This window comes from Mercenaria mercenaria, unplaced genomic scaffold (genome assembly GCF_021730395.1).
Source record: "Mercenaria mercenaria strain notata unplaced genomic scaffold, MADL_Memer_1 contig_1019, whole genome shotgun sequence".
NCBI classification, from domain to species: domain Eukaryota; kingdom Metazoa; phylum Mollusca; class Bivalvia; order Venerida; family Veneridae; genus Mercenaria; species Mercenaria mercenaria.
The window spans coordinates 31960-48760 of NW_026458988.1; the positions used below are offsets into that span (position 1 = coordinate 31960).

The 16801-nt window shown below is 33.6% G+C and overlaps 1 protein-coding gene across 1 annotated transcript in view; it reads left to right on the forward strand.

Moving 5' to 3' along the window:
- Positions 1–4548: 4548 nt before the first annotated feature.
- The window catches only part of LOC128551364 (transcription intermediary factor 1-alpha-like), a gene marked incomplete at its 3' end in the record, with an annotated part of 31727 nt that continues 19474 nt past the window's right edge, over positions 4549–16801 (forward strand). The window contains exon 1 of the mRNA XM_053532212.1: positions 4549–4585. The remainder of the gene's footprint in view (positions 4586–16801) is intronic.

The window sequence follows — 16801 nt, forward strand, 5'->3', positions numbered from 1 at the left end:
TTGTTATATGGCCAAAGGCACTTGCATTTGCCGATTTGCCAATAAAAACTGAACTGAACTGTTAAAATAGCGTTTATCTCAGCATTGGAAAAAAGTTCAACAAAATTTGATTTATTTTAAGTGAAATGAAGCTGTCGCACCGACATTTTCGGAACACAGGAAAAGTTTCAAGTTTCGAATTGATTCTTTAATAATTGCTCTATTTCATGTTACATTTTAACAGCTGAATATTATTTTCCTTTTATGTAGCGGAAAGAAAATAATAATCATTATATTATCATCATTAATATTACAATACTATATGATTGTATGAGTGATTTTTCTTTTCTTTTAGCGCGTGCTATACCTGCTTGAGATTAGCTCTGCGTACATCTCGTACTAAATCACTGTCACATTATCCTGAACTTAACAGTAATTAATACAGACTACGTATCTGAAAACAAATGTATTTGATTAAAAGTTGATAATATATTCGAGAATTTGGCTGTAAGATGCTCTGAAAACAATTTACTCAAAATATTGCATCATTATGTAAATTCTTTATTCCATGTATGACTAAAAATTTCGTATATATATATATATATATATATATATATATATATATATATATATATATATATATATATATATATATATATATATATATATATATATATATATATACGAAACAGTGGCTACATCGTATTATCTTTTGAGAAAAAAACCAGATATAATCCGCAATGCGTAGCAAAGTTGCTTATTTATCAAGTAACTATCTACTTGCAAAGTGCATTACGTCTTATAAAATATAATCAATTTTTTATTCATTATCATGATACGTTAGCATCCTTCCCTGTGACATTTTCTTACGGAAAGTGGGAAAATTATATAAATATTATTCCATTAGTTCCTCCGACACAGAACGTCATATGTAAAAATTACAAATTATTCCCGCACTGCCACTGTCACTTCAATAATTATCCACAAAATTAAAACGTATTTTCCAAAATGCACACCTGGTTAATGGATTACTTAACCGCTCCAGCCACACAAAATCTTTGTCGTTCAAGGAGATTAATTTAAATTATCATTTAAAATTAATTAAAGATAATTTACATACTCTAGCTTCTTTTTTAATGTGTAAAACAAACAGTATAATTTTTAATTCAATTCTTTCTTTCTTTGATCGCGGCCTGGATCATATGGAATAGGTGAAGTATATGCGCGCTGGGGAAAATATTTCATGATGGACCTGTGAATTCTTTACTTATGGGTGAAACAGGTCTCATAAGCGTAAATACGACTAGCTTCAACATACCGTACGATTTGTTGTGAATTAACTATTGTTGTACTTTTTGTAGTTCAACCGCCACCCTTGTTTAAGAGCAACATTTAAAAAACACGTTTTTTTCATCCTCAAATAATAAGTAAGTAGACTCGCCCAGTGTAATCAATAACCCACAATTGACCGAACCCTCTGGTACAGTATCAAGACGCATAATCTAACTCTATACATAGAGCGCCTACTTCACCCGATTTACATTCGGAACATTTTCACGCGTTTCGGGCTTTATCGTATGTTTAACATGGGATTTTTGAACCGTCCAAAGATGTTGGAAATGTTTGTCTCATTGTTTTTTTTTTTTTTAATAAAAATGTTACTGCTTTCATTGTCTACCACTTTTTTTCCACCCTTGCCTGAAAAAACAGTAATGAGTTTGTACACTGTTCAGACATTTGTGCTCTGTTGAAATTTAACCAAACACAAGTTTACCTGCATAAACAGAAAGCATGATATCTTAAACGGATGTCACTATACCTGTCCAGTACTGGACATTATGGTAAACGCTTCTTTCCTGCACAAATGACAATTTCACAACTTCTGTCCGGTTTGTACAAATTTCTGGCCGCGATAAACCATTTGACTTGTTCTTTATTGTTCCTTCTCAAGGGAAGGAACACTTATGGTGAACATGTCACACTTGACTGAGCATGTAATGGATACAAGGGTATCGTCAAAGGAATCCGATTTCCCGTAGGGCGCCGCCATCTTGGACTCATGCATATTCATTACAAATAGCCTCTAGCCCAATATGTGTTTACACATAATCAATCTTTATTTCAGACTTTAGTGCAATACAACTACGTAAAATAACAGAACAACAAGACACAATAATGAAGTTTAAATCATGTAACTCCTCAATTGAATATATCATAGTAAAGAATCGAGATTAATGAAATGAATATGCATCATCTAAAAATAGACTCCCGCCAAAAATTTTACGTAACGAAATTGTCTCTGGTCACGTGATTTTTTTAGCTTCTAACGTTTCAGATTTGCAAGTGCTTTCTTTTCCTTATTTTTTTTAATCTTTGTTTTTCGAATCGTAAATGCATGTATGAAATTTCTTTGTGTTAAGGGTGCAGATACTCGCTGGTGTAGTCGCGTGATGAAAACATCCGAAACTAAAATACAGACTGCAAGACAAATTCTTCCAAATACCATAATATTTACTGCACTTGCTTATATTAAAAAACAACTTTGGATTATGATAAAACTGTTAATACTTAGATTAGTTCTTAAATAGTTAAGTTTGCACCAAAAATGACAGAACATATTTTTCTCATTGCATTAGTAAACATTTGTAACATTATGCTAAAACAATATCTCTTAAAAAGAATATTTTATATGCGCTAGAAGGAACCTTTTGGTAAGCTAAATCTTGTATTGAATTACCAATCAACAATCTGTGTCACCGACAGCTTAACTTCGGTAGATTTCGTATGTTTCCGCGCGCGTTAGGAAATACCACGAACACGAGCAGACAAAAACCATCAACTTTTAAACGTCTACGGAAGCAAGAAGACAATAAAATAATTTCAAAACAAAAACTTATAGAAAAAAAATATCGACTGTAGAATACTTCAATAGGATAATAAATATTCTCAAAAGATGAATAAAGTGACTACAGAGGAAAGTACTTTATTACTTATTTTATTCGGTAACTGTATGTCGTAAAAGGAGACTGATAGCACTTGGTGTTTTTTAATCGCCAGTGGAAGCATTAATTCTTCGTTTTAGATTGATAATTTTTATATCTGTGTAAAGAGAAAAGAATGACGAACACTTCAATAAGATAATAAATATTGTGCGTTCATTGTAATGAAAACAATATTTGTTCAAAAGGTTTGTTTCGATGGAAAATTTTAACCAGATAAAAAAACGATATCGCTCAGTCAGGCGTTTTCAAGGGGGATAATTTTATCGATAAGACGACGAACTTAGCTAAGACCTTTGTCTGAGGTATGCATCTGCATGGATGTTGATTAAGTTGTGATAGATCTTGTAGAGAGAGGATTGTTAGCTGAAGTTTAGTCCGCCTAGCTTCTGGAGTTTCCCAGCCAAGTTCATCAAGCATGGCGGAGAGACAACTTGATAACGATTGAGGGCGAATCAGGCGGCTCAACGCTGTACCATTTCTATCCGATATCGTTGTTTTTTTCTGATATGGGTTTCATCTGGGAAGAAGATATCATTGTTCCAGGTTCCATGCTGCTGCGCTATACTCTAAGTTGGATCTCGCCATGGTAATGTAGGTGTTTGTTTTTGTTTCTGTCGAAGCATACCGTAGATTACGACGAAGAAAGCCCAGCATGTTGTTTGCTTTTTTGGTTATGCGATTTATGTGGTCATTCCATGACAGATTGGACTGGATGTCTACACCGAGATACTTAGTTGATTATTCTTCTGCTAGGGTGACGCCTTTTAGTTGATAAGAGAAGGTTAGAGATTTTCTTGATCTAGTGATTCTGAGATAACAGCATTTCTTTGGGTGGAACTCCATACCCCATTTATGTTCCCATTCTGCGAGTTTAAGCAGGTCGTTTTGAAGAGAGAGTTGATGTTGTTGAGAGTGGATTTGTTGATATACAATGGCATCATCAGCAAACAGTCTGGTGCATGATGGTATATATAGATATGTTATATAAATGCATGATCTACGAAGATTTGATCATTCTTATCAAGATTTGGGTAGATTTGGTGAAGAGTTGGGTAAAATTTGGGTTAAAGATAAGATAAATTTTATTTTAAGTTGGCAAGACAGAAAAACAGTACAACATAAGCGGCAAACGCTTTTTAACCGACTATATGTAACAAGGATAAACATTTAAACATATAGTAAGAAAGCTGTAAAATAAGAGACAAGGTTATAGAACATTACATGTACAGTGCTTTAGGGTATAGCGGATAGCTAACTATTTTTTCCTGTATTCCAATTCAAAGAAATGAAATTAAGTAGTTTTTTTCTGTATATTCAACAGAAAACAGCTATACAACTCATGTGTTTTTAATCTCGATGCCATTTTTTTTACATGTGCGCTGATTTAGGGTGTACAGGATAGCTTTGGTAATTTTTTCCATTATTAGTTTAAAATCAATATCTAACCAAACTTTCCAATATTATTTCACTATTATAGGCTTAGCGAATAATACTACGGTAGGTCAGTACAGGAGTAGTATAATAATAGCTTAGGTAATCGCATAGTTGTTTCCCTTGAATTGTGCAACGACATTTGTACAAAAAAATAGAACAATATAATTCAGGTGGGTATTTCATGTTTTGTGGACAAAATATCCAATGATTCCTATAAATATTGATTTTGTTTATATCAGAAATGACAACATATAACTTAAGTCAGGTTAGAATTTGTATGTACATTGTATTTATGGTGATAAAGGGCCAAATAGCTAGATATATTCTGGAAGTGGCTATTCCTACGGTCCCGTAAGAATAGCCTCACAGGCTATTCCTACGGCTCTCCCGTAAGAATAGTGAAATAGCCCGCAGGTGGCTATTCCTACGGCTCTAAAGACAGTTTGTATGTCCACCTTGTATTGCATTGTACTGAATTAATTCAACTGGTATATTTTCGAACAAATGGTTTACTTTTCAGTTTCACGCCAAGGGCGCCCCCTCCCAATAATTTGACCAATTAAGCTAATTCTCTTAACAATCTTCTGACAACGAGTCAATTTTAGCTGTGTCCTGCAGTTTTGTAGTTGTTTTTGAGGTTTTAACAACCACTTTTTAAAAAAAAAAAAAACACACACAAGGAAAAAAACGTTGTTTAACATTTCATGGAACTGGGTTTGTTATAGGTCGGCTGACTTTCAAAATGTACGCCGCCCTAGCTCCCGTCCCCACTCTAAAAATGCTTCCTACGTGCCTGGCAAGCGCCTGGATTCTTCCTCTAGTACCAGAAAGGCTGGAAAATCATCAAATGACACATTTTCCTGTTAATGTTATGTTAAGCATTTTCACACACAATATGTAGCTGTCCGGCAATGAAAGCCTTAATGCATGAATATTTGATCACCACCCGAAAGAAAATGCACCTACCTTCCAATCAAAATTTATCAGTGACTTAATGATAATGAACATGTAATGGAGGCCAAATGCAAGTGGTATTAGAAAACTTATTTTTCCTTGAAAAGATCAAATTTTTATGCAGCTTCTTTAAGCCACGTCCTTTAACAAGTGCATGTACTTATTTCACATCTGCCAAATAAGTATCTATTGTGAAATTGGCGAATTCACCCAGATTTTCCCCTTTTCAATAAAAACATGAAAATGTACTCAGAATGTGAAACATTGTTTTATAAGAAGACTTATAATATTTTCTACATGTTCACAAGCACAGGCAGTAATTGTGGTCTAAACTGAAGTAAAACTCTTAAAAAGAAACTTTGAAAAATTAAACAAATTCCTTGAAAAACAGTACAAACTATTTTCTGATGAATTGTTCTTCCAGCGCTATAAACCATTTATCTACCTGGTACTAACAACATACCGGTAATTATTTGTTTGTAACCGATATTTGCGCTAAGTTCAGTGATTTGAATATTACTTCCTTTTCTTTAAAACAATGTAAAATAACACTTACATATCTTAAAGACGATTATCTCTAAGTGAACTGAAAAAATAAGGCAATTAATTTGGATGGCAAGATATAGGAACCACAAACTGTGGTTTGAAATGAAATGATAATAATTTTTACCAAAGTGCTCCCTGTAATCTTTATGACTTTATGACTTGATTTTGCATGTCGATGACCATCTGGCAAAATCAACACCCGTATATACTTTTCGTTTCTAATTAATACTTAGTATAAGTATATTTTTTCTTGAAAATTGGCATGCACACGTAGAAATATATACTTAATAAAAGCTTAAAAGGATTTTAAAAAGTATTCAACACTTTAGATTTTATGTCTTGATTTTGCCTTTTACTTGAGATTTCTTTGCATATAAATTCTGTCCAAATCAACACCCTCAAACGTTTTTCGTGAATAAAAGCTGAAAATGATTCTTTAAAAAATTATCACTTTAAATTTTATATCTTGATTTTGCCTGTCATTTAAAATTTCTGCGTATACAGTAGAATCTGGCGAAATCAACACCCGTATACATTTTTCGTTTCAAAACCACCTTATATATAACTATTTTTTCTTGAAAATTGACATGCAAAGTTCTCTCTCGATGTGATACTAAAAGGTAAACAATTTGTTCGAAAATATACCATTTAAATTAATTCCATACAATGCAGTTCAAGATGGACATACAAAACTGTCTTTAGAGCCGTAGGAATAGCCACCTGCGGGCTATTTCACTACTCTTACGGGAGAGCCGTAGGAATAGCCTGTGAGGCTATTCTTACGGGACGGTAGGAATAGCCACTTCCATATATTATAGGAGAGATCGTCGTGACGTAACGCATTAACACCTGTTTATCTCACAGGTGCCCGTCCAGTCTTGGTGCCCATATGGGTGCCGCCCCCTCCAAAAAAAAAATTTCAAACACTGTTTTAAGCCTAAAACGAAAAAAAAAAATTTTGATTTTTTTCCCCCTATATATACCACAGGCACGGCTCCAGTGTATATTTTTTGTTTGATATAAAAAATACGTTTTTTTTTCACACAAATATACTTTATATATGTTAGTCAAATGAAAAAAAAATCGATGACAAAAATCCGGTCACAATATCATATACATGGAAAAGGTGAACTATGCGAGCATAACGCTATGGGAAGCTACTCAGCAAACTTGTAGAACATTTCAAAATCGGAGTTTAAACACTTGCAGCTGCTACCTGCATGATTGCACCTTCAAAACATTTAAAGCCTTCCATAAATACTAAACTGACCCCATAAGTTGCTTTGAAATACACAGTACAAGTCCCTAGGAGCGAAATATTTCAAATATCTCCGGCGATTTCAGCTGCCAAACGAAGTGATAAAAACCAGGAACACGTCCGCCATCCGGAATGAAATCACCGGGGATAATTGAAATATTTCGCTCGTAGAGACTTGTACTGTGTTTTTCAAAGCAATTTATGGGGTCAGTTTAGTATTTATGGAAGGCTTTAAATGTTTCGAAGGTGCAATCATGCAGGTAGCGGCTGCAAGTGTATAAACTCCGATTTTGAAATGTTCTACAAGTTTGCCGAGTAGCTTCCCATAGCTTTACGCTCGCGTAGTTCACCTTTTCAATGTATATGATACTGTGACCGAATTTTTTGTCATCGAATTTTTTTTTCATTTGACTAACATATAAAAGGTTAATTGTGTGAAAAAAAGGGATATTTATATTAAACAACAAAAAGAAATAATAAATAAATAAACACTGGACCCGTGCCAGTGATATATACAGTGCTTTAGGGTATAGCGGATAGCTAACTAATTTTTCCTGCATTCCAATTCAAAGAAATGAAAATAGTAGATTTTTTTATCAGTATATCAGGCAGAAAACATCTATTCTTCTTAAAACATTCAGCATTTCATAGAAATTCATGTGTTTTTTCTCTCTAAGCCACTGTTTACATATGAGCTGATTTAGGGTGTACAGGATAGTTTTGGTCATTTTTTCCATTATTAGACTAATAGTTTAAAATCCACATCTTAACAAACTTTCTAAGATTTCTTTACTATAAATCAGAATAATAATGTATACTCTTTTCAAAAATATTCAGCTTTTTAAATTTCTATCAAATACTTTTCATTCACTGACGTTTTTTTACATATACACTGATTTAGTCTATAGGGGATAGCTTTATTTTACATTTGATGACATATGAAAAATAACACAATAAGCAAATATTTAAAAAGTATGTCAGAATGTCTGTTTGCATGCCAGTAAAAGAATGATACGAAAATTTATACAATAATTCAAGTCTAAATATAAAATTTATCAATCTATCCCCTAAAATCCGCTATACCCTAAAGCACTGTACTCTTATATGGAAAAGGAATACTATTGGTTTTCTATTTTCGTTTTGAAACAAAATGGCCGATCGTCAGATTGTGCAGTAAGGTAGCCTCAGCTGTTACTGAACTGGACATTTTGGTTGTTCCACAGCGTGTCCTAGTAAACCTCCATAGCGTTACGGCAACAAAAGCATTTCCATATAAGAGTATATATAGGGAATTTTTTTTTTTTTCGTTTTAGGCTTAAAACAGTGTTTTTAATTTTTTTTTATTTATTTATTTTTAGCTCACCTGAGCACGAAGTGCTCAAAGGTGAGCTTTAGTGATCACCCTGTGTCCGGCGTCCGTCGTCGTCCGTCGTCCGTCCGTCCGTCCGTCGTCAACAATTTGACTGTTAACACTCTAGAGGTCACATTTTTGACCCAATCTTAATGAAACTTGGTCAGAATGTTACCCTCAATAAAATCTTGGACGAGTTCGATATTGGGTCATCTGGGATCAAAAACTAGGTCATCAGGTCAAATCAAAGGAAAAGCTTGTTAACACTCTAGAGGTCACATTTTTGGCCCAGTCTTAATGAAACTTGGTCAGAATGTTACCCTCAATAAAATCTTGGACGAGTTCGATATTGGGTCATCTGGGGTCAAAAACTAGCTCATCAGGTCAAATCAAAGGAAAAGCTTGTTAACACTCTAGAGGTCACAATTTTGGCCCAATCTTAATGAAACTTGGTCAGGATGTTACCCTAAATAAAATCTTGGACGAGTTCGATATTGGGTCATCTTGGTTCAAAAACTAGGTCACCAGGTCAAATCAAAGAAAAAGCTTGTTAACACTCTAGAGGTCACATTTTGGCCCAATCTTAATGAAACTTGGTCAGAATGTTACCCTTAATAAAATCTTGGACGAGTTCGATATTTGGTTATCTGGGTTCATAAACTAGGTCACCAGGTCAAATCAAAGGAAAAGCTTGTTAACACTGTAGAAGCCGCATTTATGACTGTATCTTCATGAAACTGGTCAGATTGTTAATATTGATGATCTTAAGGTCCAGTTTGAATCTGGGTCATGTAGGATAAAAAACTAGGTCACCAAGCCAAATCAAATGAAAAGCTAGTTTACACTAGAGGCCACATTTATGACCATACCTTAATGAAACTTGGTCAAATCTTGATGATCTATAGCTCAAGTTCAAATCTGGGTTAGGTGGGGTCAAAAACTAGGTCACTAGGTCATATCAAAGGAAAAGCTTGTTAACACTCTCGAGGCCACATTTATGACTATATCTTCATGAAACTTAATCAGAATGTTAAACTTGATGATCTTTAGGGCAATTTTGAATCTGGGTCATGTCGGGTCAAAAACTAGGTCACCGGGTCAAATCAAAGGAAAAGCTAATTAACACTGTAGAGGCCACGTTTATGACCATATCTTAATGAAACTTGGTCAGAATGTTAATCTTGATGATCTTTAGGTCAAGTTTAAATCTGGGTCAGATGGAGTCAAAAACTAGGTCACTAGGTCATATCAAAGGAAAAGCTTGTTAACACTCTAGAGGCCACATTTATAACTATATCTTCATGAAACTTAGTCAGAATGTTAAACTTGATGGTCTTTAGGTCATGTTCGAATCTTGGTCATGTCGGGTCAAAAACTAGGTCACGGGGGTCAAATAAAAGGAATAGTTAGTTAACACTTTAGAGGCCACATTTATGACCATATCTTAATGAAACTTGTTCAGAATGTTAATCTTGATGATCTATAGGTCAAGTTTAAATCTGGGTCAGGTGTGTTAAAAAACTAGGTCACTAGGCCAAATCAAAGGAAAAGCTTGTTAAGACTCTAGAGGCCAGATTTATGACTGTATCTTCATGAAACTTAATCAGAATGTTAATCTTGATGATCTTTAGGTCAAGTTCGAATCTGGGTCATGTGGGGGCAAAAACTAGGTCACCGGGTCAAATCAAAGGAAAAGCTAGTTAACACTTTAGAGGCTACATTTATGACCATATCTTAATGAAACTTGGTCAGAATGTTGATCTTGATGATCTGTAGGTCAATAGGTCAGGTGAGCGATACAGGGCCTTCATGGCCCTCTTGTTTTTTGGAGGGGGCGGCACCCATATGGGCACCAAGACTGGATGGGCACCTGTGATATATCTGGGCTAAACAAATGTTTTTACATCGTTTGTGTGTGGGATCGGAATTTTAATTTTTATTAACTTTTTCGCTAATTTATGGATTTTAAAAATTCAAAAAGTTTTGAAATCAGGCACATGTCCAGGTAGGGTGGGGGGGGGGGGGGGTGCAGGGGGCCCAGGCCCCCCCCCCCCCCCCCCAGATGGCTGGCTAGTTACGATTTTTATTACTATGGGCCCTTCAATTAACAAATTTATACACCAGCGCAATTGGCTTGATTTGACAGCAATACACCGGCTAAAGAGCCATAAATTAACCATGTCTGGTAGTGGAAATTAGCCCCAGGCATGATACCAAGTAAAAGTTTATCTGTGCATGCTTCATTGATCGCTTGCTTTTTAAAAGCGGTACTTGATTGGGTAGTGGAGAAACTATCATGTTTTTTACTCTTTGGAAGTGTTATAAATGATCATAACATTGTTGGTTTTGTTAAGTAAATCTTAAAATGAATCTGAAAATTGAAACATTATGATGGTTGTATTTTGTTTTTACATTAATTAAGGCACATTCCCCAAATTTATTAAATTGATAGATGTTCATCCTTTCTTTTAATTTTACAACAATTATGCATTTGAAACTACTGTATCAATTTTACTCTTTTGGGTCCAATAACCTTACTTAAAAACTGTCATAGTTTTAAAAGTAGTTCCTCAGTAAATCTTACAAAACGCATCTAAAACTCGTTACTTATGATAAAAATATGTGCTGTGATGTTATAGTTTGTACAGTTAAGAGTTCATTGTCATTTGAAATCTATGATGTAAATAGTAATTGTCATAATACTTTGTTTTGTTGGAAATCAAAAAAACATTTGGCCATTTTGCAAATAAATAAATAATCTTAAAACTTCAACAATTTTTCATTATATTTGCTTAGAACACAAGAAATGCAGAAAAAGTTCAAAAAATATTTTTGTGTTTTTATTTATTTCATTATTAATATTTATTTGTGAACTTAGTAAATCATTTTTAGCTCATCTGATTTTTTGAAAAAAAATGATGAGTTATTGTCATCACTTGAGCGGTTGTCGGCGTCGGCGTTGCCTGGTTAAGTTTTATGTTTAGGTCAGCTTTTCTCCTAAACTATCAAAGCTATTGCTTTGAAACTTGGAAGACTTGTTCACCATCATAAGCTGACCCTGTATAGCAAGAAACATAACTCCATCTTGCTTTTTGCAAGATTTATGGCCCCTTTTGTACTTAGAAAATATCAGATTTCTTGGTTAAGTTTTATGTTTAGGTCAACTTTTCTCCTAAACTATCAAAGCTATTGCTTTGAAACTTGGAATACTTGTTCACCATCATAAGCAGACCCTGTACATCAAGAAACATAACTCCATCTTGCTTTTTGCAAGAATTATTGCCCCTTTTGGACTTAGAAAATCAGTTTTCTTGGTTAAGTTTTATGTTTAGGTCAGCTTTTATCCTAAACTATCAAAGCTATTGCTTTGAAACTTGCAACACTTGTTCACCATCATAAGCTGACCCTGTACAGCAAGAACATAACTCCATCTGCTTTTGCAAGATTTATGGCCCCTTTTGGACTTAGAAAATATCAGATTTCTTGGTTAAGTTTTATGTTTAGGTCAACTTTTCTCTTAAACTATCAAAGCTATTGCTTTGAAACTTGCAACACTTGTTCACCATCATAAGCTGACCCTGTACAGCAAGCAACATAACTCCATCCTGCTTTTTGCAATAATTATTGCCCCTTTTGGACTTAGAAAATCATTTTCTTGGTTGAGTATTATGTTTAAGGCAACTTTTCTCATAAACTATCAAAGCTATTGCTTTAAAACTTGCAACAGTTTTTCACAATCATAAGTGGACACTGTACATCAAGAAACATAACTCTATCCTGCTTTTTGCAAGAATGATGGCCCTTTTTAGACTTAGAAAATCATGGGTAGGACAATATTTCTATTATACAAAAAAAAATCAGATGAGCGTCAGCACCCGCAAGGCGGTGCTCTTGTTCTACAAATCATGTCACAGTCATTTTGTATATCAATTTTGAGCAGTTTTTGATTATGTTTTTTTTAATTAGAAAAAAGTTTTTTATATTATGATTGAAAGAAAAGGGTAGAATGAATGAAATTTTATTCATTTGATTAAAATGTAGTATAATTATTGCTGACAATCATATAGTTTGTTTTATTATGATAAATCAAGTTGATTTTCAAACCACTAGCTTCATTATTACTGGTGGCTGCATGGTTGTACATTGGATTCGATCATTGGTAGATATCAGAGCCATTACACTGAGACCTGGGTATCATACAGAAAAATGAAGTCCTACACTGCGACTGTACAATCATACATACATTGAAAAGGCTTGATGAAATGATTAAAAAACAGACTTTTCCTTAATATATATGATATATTCATGCATCCATAAAGGTGTTTCAGGTAGCAGGAAAATGCATCTTTTCATGTGCCATATTAAAAAAATTTCGACATCGGGAGGGGATACCCCGAACCCACCCCAGGTTGGGCCCCCCAGCAAAAAAATCCTGGACACGGGCCTGGAAATGCTTACGATTTTCATATTTAAATATCTTTTTAAAATGAAAACCCATTTTAAATGACATGATTTTAATAGCGGCGTAACGATGCTCCAAAGTGTTAGAAAAAACACTGTAAGTTAAACGTTCATAATTAATCCATTTTATTTCGAAATAATAATTAAAAGTAATCAATAAATTGCTTGTTTTATATCCTTTCCATTGATCAAAAAATTATTGATATCCTTTGTGATTAAGAAAGTTTAAGCCGTTAGAAAAACATCACTGTTTACAAAAAAAAAGTTACAAAAAAAGCATGGACGCTTGGCGTCTGCCCACCCGATCTTTGTCTTATCAGTTCTAAAAATAGAAAATACAACGGATTTGTATACAATAGGACTGATTATACCAAACTAGAAGTGACTACATAGTGTTACATGTGAAGTAGTCCAAGAAATAGTTCCATGCTGTTGATAAAATATAACAGAAACAAGTGAAATATGATGTGACAGTTACATTTTTGGTTTAGTTTGATTGCAGATTATATTGAGAAAAGATCTAAGCAACTGTCACAGTGCATTTCCATGTTTTAGTATATTTTTTTGATTAAAGTGTCTACCTACGCGTACTTGTTCGATTAGCATTTTCATGGAAGCATTTTCAGACGGTGTTGTTTTTCTGAACAAAGTATTTTTTTATATTCAACATAACATGTCAATATTTTTTTATTTCTGGTAAGTAGACATGTTATACTAAAAGGCTATATATGGTTTCCATACCTTTGAAATGCTCTAAAGTACAGAAAATGGTGTCTGAAAATTAAATTCCCTATATGAAATAAAGAAGGAATCGAATTGGTAGAGTGTGACAAACACAAATTAGTGTATCGGATAATTTGATTCGCTTTCACACTTCTCGGGAAAATCTCGCAAGTACCTGAAGTAGGCGGAGCTTAAATTATGCTATCGGCGTGTGTTTCGTGTATTCCACACTCATTTTGACACCGTGCAAATTGTCAACAGTCCGGATAGCGTTGATTAGCGCAACTTGGCGCAGACATGCAATTCGGCTCGATCTTCCTTTGAAATTCATAATACTGTTTACATGTCGTACTGATACGACCACATTTTAAAATAAATTCGTATTGATACGGCCACATTTTAAAATAAATTCGTATCCGACCCCAACAAATTCATAATTATGAAAACACGGCCGTTATCTGGAGCTCTGACGATCTCTCCTATATAACCTAAGATTAAGGATCATGTAAACACCTTTGAAACCACCCCTTGGATAAAATTTTAATTTTGGAAATCAGACCTGACAGACCTGTAATATTCTTAACATATATACACAGAATTGTAGAGAAGGGTTAGAAAATACTTTCTGTAAAGGTTACCTTGTTCGGTAAGATGTATTTTGTCATATAACACACGCCACAGTCACAATCAAATGCATTTTTTTGTTTCACTTGGGGTCAAAAATAAAAGTTTGTAAAACTCTTTCATTTTGCAATGTTCATTTACCACATACCTTGGTACTACGAAAACAACAGTAGTTGTCGCTATCTGATAGTTCAAGTACTTTTTTTTTTTTGATATTAAGATGAATCTTCAAGGAAAAAATAAAACAGACCTGACCCTTTTTAAAGGACTGTTTTATTTCAATACATCTTTGAGACCCAACAAAATTGTTACCACATGATAAGGTACATAAAAGTAATGTAGAAAACCCAAAAAACTAATAAATACAAAAAAAAAATGTAGTTATTATCTTCAGTTTTTGCATACCTTTTGAAATGCAGTAATTTAACTCAAAGATGTTATTCTAAAAATTCAGTCATTTTTCTTTAAATAATGGTCTCATTTTTGTGATAATGACTACGTTTGGCAGAGATATCACAATTTAGAAATTAAAACCGAAATTTACCTAAAAAGTCTACGGACAAGACATCATAGCTAAGTGCTTTCTACAAAGGTTTCAGAAGACAGTCTTTAAGTTCAAGAACAAGTAAATACATGTAACAAACAAATTTAAGAAAAGAAATATAACTGACGGTCTTTGGAATGTGTCTTTGAAATATTGAAGATTTGAACAACTGTGAAATCAAGATGTCTTTATGTGACTTAAGTTCTGTGGTACTGCTTACATAAATTAGGACTAATTGTTTTCATATTTCACTATTATATACTAAAACTAATGATACTTGAAAGGATCATCATTGAAATAGGCTGTTAAAAACCTCCTTCAGCATGGTGTCTACGGACAAGACATTTGACCATAACTTCTGTCAAAAAGACAAATAGACAGACACTGTTTCTGATTAATGCTCATGCATTTAATGTGCTTAGGAACTGACCTTGCAACCTGATATGTAGACCATTTAGACTATGTTTACTTTAATTTATAATCTATAATAACTTTTAATGTCAACTGAACAAAATAAACCACAATCTTCCAAAAGTGGATGGTGGAAGAAACCACCTGACTACAATTTGTTGAGGCAACTAATTTACATGGGGTTATCAAAACCACATCAATCACAGAAATAATAAAAAAAGTATAAACACAAAGTTTAACATGAAGAAGTCTGTGAAAACTCAACATGAGCAAGTGTATAGGGACAAGACAGTCACATTGCCTTCGGCCAACATAAGGCTATGAGTGCATCTTGAAATGTTCATAAAGGTAGACACATTAAAAAAGAAGAAAGAACTTGTTAAACTTATAGCTGAGAACAATATCTTAAAAAAAGATTACAACTGCATCTTAACAGGAGAACTAATGAAACAAACTCTCTAGCTAACTGCTTAAATAGCTGTATGTTGGGAAATATTCACATGGCTTTTATTCTGTGAGATCCATGACTCATATTTGTCTACGGATATGAATAAACAGTTTAAAATGTGCAAAAACTATTTTAAGTACTCTTGCGAAATAATACTCCCTTGAATGTTGACCTGTTTACAGAATAATTTGTTCACTGTGATGAGCTTTTACCACTTAGTTTTGAGTCAGCTAATGACTTACAAATTACGCTTTTTTCTTCCCAACATACATTCTCTTTTTCAAGCCAGTAGTAATATTTTTGATTCTTGACTTTTTTTTTCATGAATATAAGATAGTTTGACTGGAGACAAAGCTTATAAGCTATAAATAATATCTTTTTACCACATTTAATTTTTTTCATGTTATCACCTTTATTGATATTCCTTTCCTTGAAAAATACTGGGACAAATTTCAGAAACTTAATGCCAAAGTTAGTAATGCTAATGCTAATGCTTAACATCACTTAGGCATTATTTTCTGTATCACTGGAAATCCCAGGTTCAAGTTAACTTGGTGTGAACCAGATCAGATCCAGAGATATACCACAAACCTCAATCTGAAGGACATAAAACACAATCCAAATGTTCAGGTATGCACAATATTCTGCCTAAATACTGACAAAATTTAAATCATATGGGCTATCTAGTTATGAAACATTTTTGAACATACAATTTTACCTAAAACACTAGGACTATTTGTTTGTAACCAGTTAAATTTTCAATAACATTCACAGTGTATCTAATGCAAATTAATGCATTGAACTATACATTTAAAATCTGGGACAGCTCCAAAGCGCAAATTCATAATAACAATTAAAGTGTGACATAATTAGTTTTGTCAACCAAAATATCAAACAGAATCATTGTTATCTTTTGACACCTTTTTATCAAATAACAGTATGCCACTGATAGTGATGGTAAAGACCTTAAGGCAGCTAGCTTTTACATGTCATCTCAAACAGGCTGTTAGGGAGTCATTAAACAGGTACTTGACTTTCAACATAAGTGTATAAAGTAATGGTATGG